This window comes from Oryza sativa, chromosome 2 (assembly GCF_034140825.1).
Source record: "Oryza sativa Japonica Group chromosome 2, ASM3414082v1".
Classification (NCBI taxonomy): domain Eukaryota; kingdom Viridiplantae; phylum Streptophyta; class Magnoliopsida; order Poales; family Poaceae; genus Oryza; species Oryza sativa.
The window spans coordinates 12,719,118-12,727,344 of NC_089036.1; positions in this window are offsets into that span (position 1 = coordinate 12,719,118).

Sequence of the window (8,227 nt, forward strand, 5' to 3'; positions counted from 1 at the left end):
GCCCCAAGCTGATGGAGCACGACCCTAGGCACCCCTAGGTCATCCTCCCACCCTATATATAGCTAGTTACCCCTTCAGGGTTTCTCGGGTTTTGTTAGATTAAAGTTTAGCCATTGCTACTTGCTTGCAGCGCGCGTGTCGGCTAGACCGTCCGTCTGCTTGTTCTTCAGAACCCCAACTTATCATTTGTATTAAATTCCTATTTGCAATATCAGATTGCTTTTATCTTGTTCTTGCTTGTTTCTTCGATTTGCTTGCAGGAATAGGGTTGATCTGCACCGGCAAGATCAACAACCCACGGAGAGGTGTATCGATCGCTAAGGCGCAACACAACGTCTCGTACGGTTGTAGTCAGATCGTCAACGTTTCTCCCAAATCGTAGTTATCACAACTCACCGAAAGATCGGGCCAACAACAGCCTTGAGTGTCGAGAGGAACTCAGGGTTCATCACCTTCGCTCCTCAAAGTTGTGCCTGTCGCCACCTCCTCCTCCTCCTCCTTCCACTTCATCCCACACTATGCGTGAATGGTGTGAGGACACTAGCCATCACGCTCGCCTGGGATAGCCTCTAGGCCACAGCCCACATCCTCGCACTCCTCGGCTTCTCCCTCTCCTGCACCTACACCTGTTGGGATGGCGATGGCTGCCCCTCCTTCTCTCCAATCGGGGGCGACCGGATTAATCGCCGCGCGCATGGGGGCGGCCAAATCTGCCACAGCGCGCGGGGCATGCCACTCGACGACTACAGTAGTAGTGGCAGCAGCGACCTCCTCTCTTTGTGTGATCAGGAGCTGCTCGATGCCTCGGCTCGAATTATTTTTTATTCATGGAACCTCAAAGGTGTTGGTTCCAAAACTGGAACCTTTGATTCCTCCTTGTTAGTGGAACCTACTAGGTGTCCGTTATGAAATCTTGCATCTATGTGTGGTTCTCAACCGGTACCTACTAAGGTTTTTGTAGTAGTGGTAGGATTAGAATGTTTCAATTGACATCAGCAAAATATACGTTATGAAATAAATAATTTAGTCGTCAAAACATTCAAAAAAAAACTTTGAAACACAATAAAAATATAATTCTAAAATTTTGCCCTAACACGTGAAATATAAATTTTAATAGTTAAAGCACATATATTTCTTTCATCAAAGTATAACCATCTTATTATAAAGGTTTAATTGTAAAGAATATAGTGGTTATTCATACCACAAATCAGGTAAGAAATCTTATTTAATTTCCCTTCATAAATATATGGATGAAAATGAAATTCCCAATGGGACTTTTCAGTTCGAAGACTTTTGATGTATGTTATCATTAGCTATCATTGTCAAAACTAAAGTCATAACGTACAATGCTTCAAGATACAGATAGTGTCAAGTTCTTTTGTTTGCTAGACAAAACAATAAGTAACTTTGAAATATGGCAAATTTTATTTTAGGACAACGTGAGTTTGCAATTTTAGCTGTAGACACCACAAGAGTAAAACTTTCAGTTGAAGACACTATGTAAATATGGTAATTAGCCATTAGACATCGCCCCCAATATTTTTATGTATTTGGCCTGACAAAACAAGAGAAGGCCTACATTTATACATGGAGAGACCGAAATGCCTACATGGTATTTGGCTATATGGAGTTGGATTGGTTGGAACATGGCCTGAGCCATCAGTCTTGAAGACCCACGGTGGCCAAGCACATCTGTCATCATACCGTGATGGTGGTGATAACATCAAGGTGACCACTTTCTCCATGGTGGCCACAAGGCGAAGGTGGTGTTGACCGTGATGGCCACGATGAGGCGTAGGTGGCCACAACCGCATGATGATGATATATTCTTCTTCGTTTTTTGCCTCACGTGGTATAGTGGGAGCCCGGAGTTCCTAGGTCAGCGATCTTCCTCTTGTGAAATGCCTGTTTTGCAAGGACGATTCCATGGTAGTGGGATCGGACAATATGTAAGCAATTTCCCCCAAGTTTCTAGGGCTTTCACTACATTTCAGCTTTAGGAATTTCAATTTGATTAAATGTGTGTTGTTGTTGTGTTTTGCAAACTGGTGCACAATGTAATTTTTTGATGTGGCACGAGGACTATGTTGTATAGATGGTGAAGAAAGGGTGGCTTCATGCTACAGTAGATTGCAATGCTTCATGCTACGTCTTGATGCTTGGAGTAGACTGGATCAATGGCAGCATGGTCGCACACTAAGTGCTTGATCAGCATTCCGCGACAGCTCGGACATAATGTGGTGAGGTAAAGCTTTAGAGTATTGATGTAGAAGTGAAGGGTGGATGATGGTGAACAGAGGCTAGGGTGCTATTTATAGGATGGCTGGCAAAGGGCAAATTGGCCTTGGCCATGGCCATGGCTGTCGGCATCTAGGAATGGAATTTCTGAATACCCGAAGCATAAACCGTCTAAGTCCCATGATTAGTAGATAGTACATGAGTCCACAACCTGATCATCACATCCATACATAATATGCATACAAATAGATAACATGGTTCACATAACATAGCGAGTGCATAAGTCATACAATATAAATAGGGTCGACCAGCCAAAAGAAAGAGTTTAAACGTAGCATAATAAGAATAGCAAAATATCATTTTGGTATACCCATCTACCAAACCAACCCAGAAACCGATAGGGAATCAACCTAGAAAGAACCATCCTCGAAACCTCCTACACGGTGCAAAGTACTCGTCCCTAAGCATTTCACTTCCAACATCAATGTCTAAAAAAAAACAATAAGAGGTGGGTCAATACATATGTATTGGCAAGTACTACCCAAACCATGTGAAGTATATGTCTATTGCAAGCTGAGATCAAAGGAGGTTATCTTTGTAGACTAAATTTTAGCATAAGCAATTTTTTATTCGCAATAGTAATAATTATATATTGCAACTAAATTTGTAAAGCAACAAGTAAACAATAATAGTAACATAAGCATCATAATAATATCATACTTGTGCACTCCATGGTAGCAAGTAACCATTTCATTCTCAGCTAACACCGGGCAAAATCAGCACTGAATTTACACCATACCAATTTCACATATCATTTCAAAAATCACCAACACTATACTTGTATCATTTCACCAAATCGCTCATGACCATGAGAACAGTTAATCAATTAGTTTAGAATCTGCAGAGTTTGTATAATGTATCCATATGACACAAAATAGTAATCATGCAAGCATGCCACGCGATACCGAAAGGTACCTGATTTAACACTTGAGATGTAGTTGTTACATTCCTCAAAGTCTAGCCTTGCATCAACAATGGTGAGTGAAAATTCACACTAAGGCATATGACCTAGCGTTGTTAGGTAGCGGCTCACACCTTAAACCTAACGCCATAGTGGCAACCCAATGGTTCTGCGTGCCGTATTGGACAAACTTAGACGCCCATGCCGTATCCTGACACATGGGGTAACTCCTTTGAGTTAAACTCAACACAATAGAATCATCATCAACACACATCATAACTCATATTACTTCAGCCTACCAAAATACAAGCCTAGTCAATAAGCAACTTAGTAAGCTAAGGTTACCCCAATAAATAACACATGTGGTTGCATGATACATCTTAGTTGGTGACACATAGTTTAGTCCTTAATCGACCCAGACGAACACTCCCCCTATGTCACGCCCTAAAAATCCCAAATTTATAAATTGTTGTTTAAATAGAATTATAAGAAATGATTTTAAAAGCCTAGAAGAAAAGATCTAATTTTAAGTAATAAATTCCAATATAAAAGTGGACTAGATAAAATTTTATTAAATACTTCTCTTGATTCTATAGTTCCTAGATTTTTCTGGGATTTATTTGAGCCAAGAAAGTATTTTTAATAAATGGAATTGCATTTCATGAATAATTTAAAAGGAAAAAGGTTTAAAAATCCTTCTTTTGGATTTGGGCCGAAAGCTAGCCCAAGTCTCTCTCTCCCCGGCCTGTGCGCGCCCGGCCCAAGCCGGCCCACCAAGCCAGTCCGCCCCTCTCTCCCTCCTCTCTCCCGCTGACAGGTGGGGCCCACCTATCAGGGTCGTCTTCCACCTCCCGCCGCCAGCCGCGCCCTAGCCGCGCGCAAGCTGCCGCCGCCCCTTCCAAATTCGGTCGCATCTTTCCCGATCCGATCAAATTGATAGAGGGAAAATGATCCCTTCGATCTCCTCTATCTTTTCCCCTATAGAAACTTTAGCTAATTTCGTTTGGAAATCGTCGGATTCGAGTTCGATTCAGATTCGATTTCTTCCCTCCAACCTTAAACCTTCCATCGCCTCCGCCAGACGCCGTGGGCCTAGCCGCAGCCCCTAGCCCCTATAAAAGGACCCCCGAGACCTCCGCTGTTCGTGCCACCTTCGCCTTAGCCCTCCACCGCCGGTAGAGCTCTAGCCGCGTTAGCCCGTGCGCCGCCGTCGCCGCAGCAAGTCCAGCCGTGTGCCCTCGCCGCTCTGGTTGTCGTCATCGCTTGGGGAGGTTGCTGTCGGGTTCGCCAAGTCGTCTCTGTCCTCGTCTTGTCCTCCGTTTCCGCCGAAGATCGCCGGAGCATCGCAGTCGCCGTCGACCCGAACGTCTTCGCCGCCTCGACCTCGCCGTCGTCGCCGTCTGTTGCCGTCTGTCGTCGTCAGAGCCCTCGGTGAGTTCGCCGCGTCGCCCTCTACCCGTAGGTGCTGTCCGTTTGCGCCGCTGCGCCGTCGTTCGCCAGCGAGCACGTGGTGCCGAGCCGCCGTCGGCAATGACGTCATCGTCGACGTCAGCGCCACGTCAGCCGTAGACCCGCAATAGATTAGATCGATCTCGGCCGTTCGTTTTGTTTAGATTAGATCTCAGCCGTTCGTTCCGTAGACCGTTTTCGTGCACCCGGTCCACCGTAAATCCGAGCCCGCTGACACAATAAATCATTTTTTCCTTTTCAAAAATAATTCTTTATAGCGTCATAATCCAATTAAAATCTATATAAATGATTTAATCCGGTTTAATCTTAAAAATTCATAACTAATTCATCTTAGCTCGGATTTAGTTGGTTCAAGTCTCTAAATTTTTCTAAAATTGAGATCTACATGTTAAAAATATCCACATGTGCTGTTTATGATTGTTTATGTACTGTTTTGGTGATTTTGGTCTTTTATGTTTAGATTCCGATGTTCCCGGAGAGTCCGATTTTGCAGGAGAAGACTTTGAAGAATTCCAAGGCCAGCAAGGCAAGTCACACATATCCCAAACAACCCTTTGAGCATGTTGATCCAGTTTAAAGCTATTGTTTCTATTCAACTATTGCATTTATTTTTGAATGTCACCGGGTGGGAACGACATATTGCCTTTGTTATAGCCCTTTGTTATTGATTTCCTATACTTTGTCACCTGGTTAATAATTGGATTAGCTAGAACATTATATGGTTTTAGCTAAAGTAATTAGGATGCTTAGCCATGCTTAGAGACGCTAGCTCATATGAATGGGATAATTAATGATTCACTATTACTTAATGATGGTTTAATGGTAGCTCATGATGGTTAATCATGATAAGATGCCAACTAAAACATGGTAATAGTGGGTTGTGAGCACATGGTTTTGATGGTCGTGCTCATGACAATTAAGGACCGGTTCACGATTTTCGGTTGTGAAACATTAACCGTGCCAACCACAAGCCAGCGTGGGCAACGGCTTTACCTTTTGTATAGTGTGGTTCATCGCGAGGCACCAGACTGAGAAGTGGCGAAGATAAGCCCACGGGGGTCGCTAGGGAGTCCATGCCTTGTTTTATAAGTGGGTGATTATGATACAGGAATGGTGCACTGATTTGAATTGTGCTATGCGGAGGGTATTGTCACAATCTCTATTCGGGTACTTGTTAAGTATCGCGACGCATGGTTGACATGATGTTAAGGTTGTGTCTTGTGGGTACAGTGGTACACCTCTGGCCATAGTAAAACTATTCGAATAGTCGTGCCTGCGGTTATGGGCGGGTCTAACAATGTCTTTTGTGATTAGTCTCACACCTCTTACCATAATAAATGATGCTATAATTGGTAATAACTTGTTTAGCTCCTGGTTTGGAATGGTATATTCCTGGTTTGGAAATAGAACTGGGCAGCCGGGAATGGTTGTTCAGAATGGTTGGGCCTATGCAACGGGTATGTTGTATAGCGTTGGATTAGTATTATTTAATTAAATACTTTACTATTTTTCTAAATTCTGAAGTATTTATTGAATGCCATTTATGCAAATGAGACTATATTATGCCATCCTTTGTTATCCCCTGCACTTGCATATTTGCTGCGTGGCTTGTTGAGTTTGTCATATACTCACCTTGCAATCATTCATCAGAGGAGGAGTTCTACAGTGATGCTGAAGGTGTGGAGGATTAGGCGTAGCCCTGGTCAAGCTGCTTGTGGGATGGAGTTGTCTGCGCTCTTTATTTTATTTTCCGCTGCTTAGATCTTTATTGTTTGAGAGGAACTATCTACCTCTGTAATGACTTTATATTCACCTATTAATTGGAATAATAATTGTACTCTATTATCAATTTGTTATTGTGTGCCTCGGCTGATTCCTGGACGAGGGTTTACACGCATGTAAGCGTTTGGAGTTTTGCATAGAAATTCCGGGCGTGACACCCTATCAATGTGCAACTATCACCTTATGCACATCACTTGCCACCCAATTCTAAAACCATCATTTTTAGTTTTTATTTTCACAAATAATAGAGGCAATACCCCTGTCCAATATTATCAAATGACTAATTTGAAAGAGTGAATATTGTGTCATTGATATCCATCAAAATTTCTAGGCATGGCTAAGCAATAGCTATATTAGTATCTCGAATATACTAAAATTGGTACTTGGACACTACTACAAGGCATCCTAGGTATATCAACAGGAATATGAACAATAATTCAAGGTGGATAATGTAACAAGTAGGAGTTGTTCTATCGGTACCCAATTTTTTCAACATCGCATACAAGTTATAGACAATATTGCATTACGAAAATATAGACATACAACATGATCGGAGGAGGAATTGAATAGGACTTGCCTTACTCAGTGAACTCATCACAAGTATCAGGTTCGTGCTCACACTCCTCCACGGCTGTAACTTTGTCGTTTATTCAAATTTAAATGAAACTCGAATGAACACCAAATATTAAAAATGCTCAAACATGCATGGTACTAGTACAGTAGATATAGGATGATTTTAGATAAATTTAGGTGAAAAAATCATTAGAATCTGATTTCATACGCCTTAGTTATAAAGCTTTCAAAGTTTAAAAATGCTGAAATTGCAAAGGTTACTATTCACTATTTGAAAATTCAGATTTAGCTGTAGATCTGCCCTATATTTGTCAAAAAATTTTTACTTAACCACACGAAGGAGAATATTATGAGGATCAATGGTAATTTGGTTCACTCAAATCAGGGTGAAAATGAATTCTCTATGATTTTTCAAAGCTTCAGCAAATTACATATATAATTCACAGAAATTGTTTTCTCAAATTTTTTAGTTATTTATTAAACATCTACTTCAATGCATTACAACTTCTTCAATTTGGTCTTTTTTTTTTATAAATGCTTTGAAGTGGTAAGTAGTGGCATATGTCTATTTTTTGTCAAATTGTAATGGCATTATAAATGCTTTGAATTATAAATGCTTTGAATGGTGTGCAGGCCTGGACTGGCAAGTGCCAACCTACCTGCTGCGACGCCAGGGCTTCTCTGTTCTGTACTCTCGCCGTCCCTAAAAAAATCTCAATTTAAGTTAGAACTAGAAAATGAGCGTGCCCGTTGGCATGGATCTTGTTTCTGTTGGCTCATGTTGACTTCATGATGATGTAGTTAACCAAAATCTCTTGTTATTGTCACACACCTTCACTCAAGGAACAACAATGATCGATTAATTGCACTTCCTCACGTTACTTCAACTTTCTCCATCGACCATGAGAGGGCACTAGACCATTCGGTCGATAAGTTTTCACATGACCATACCAGCCTATGAGGGCACTCGCAGTGCGCCATCAGAAATGGTGCGCCTGAGCTTGGGGCTGGGCTAGAGAACACCAAAAGCCACTTATCTACAATGTAAGTGACCTTACAAGTAGCTTATAGTGGGACCCACCATACCACTTTTTCCTTTTCACTTTCCCTCCCCCTCTCTCTCCCCTCTCTTCCTCTCCCCTCTCTCTCCCGAGCGGCGGGGCAACGGCGGGGCGACGGCGCCGAGCGGCCCAAGCGGCGGCG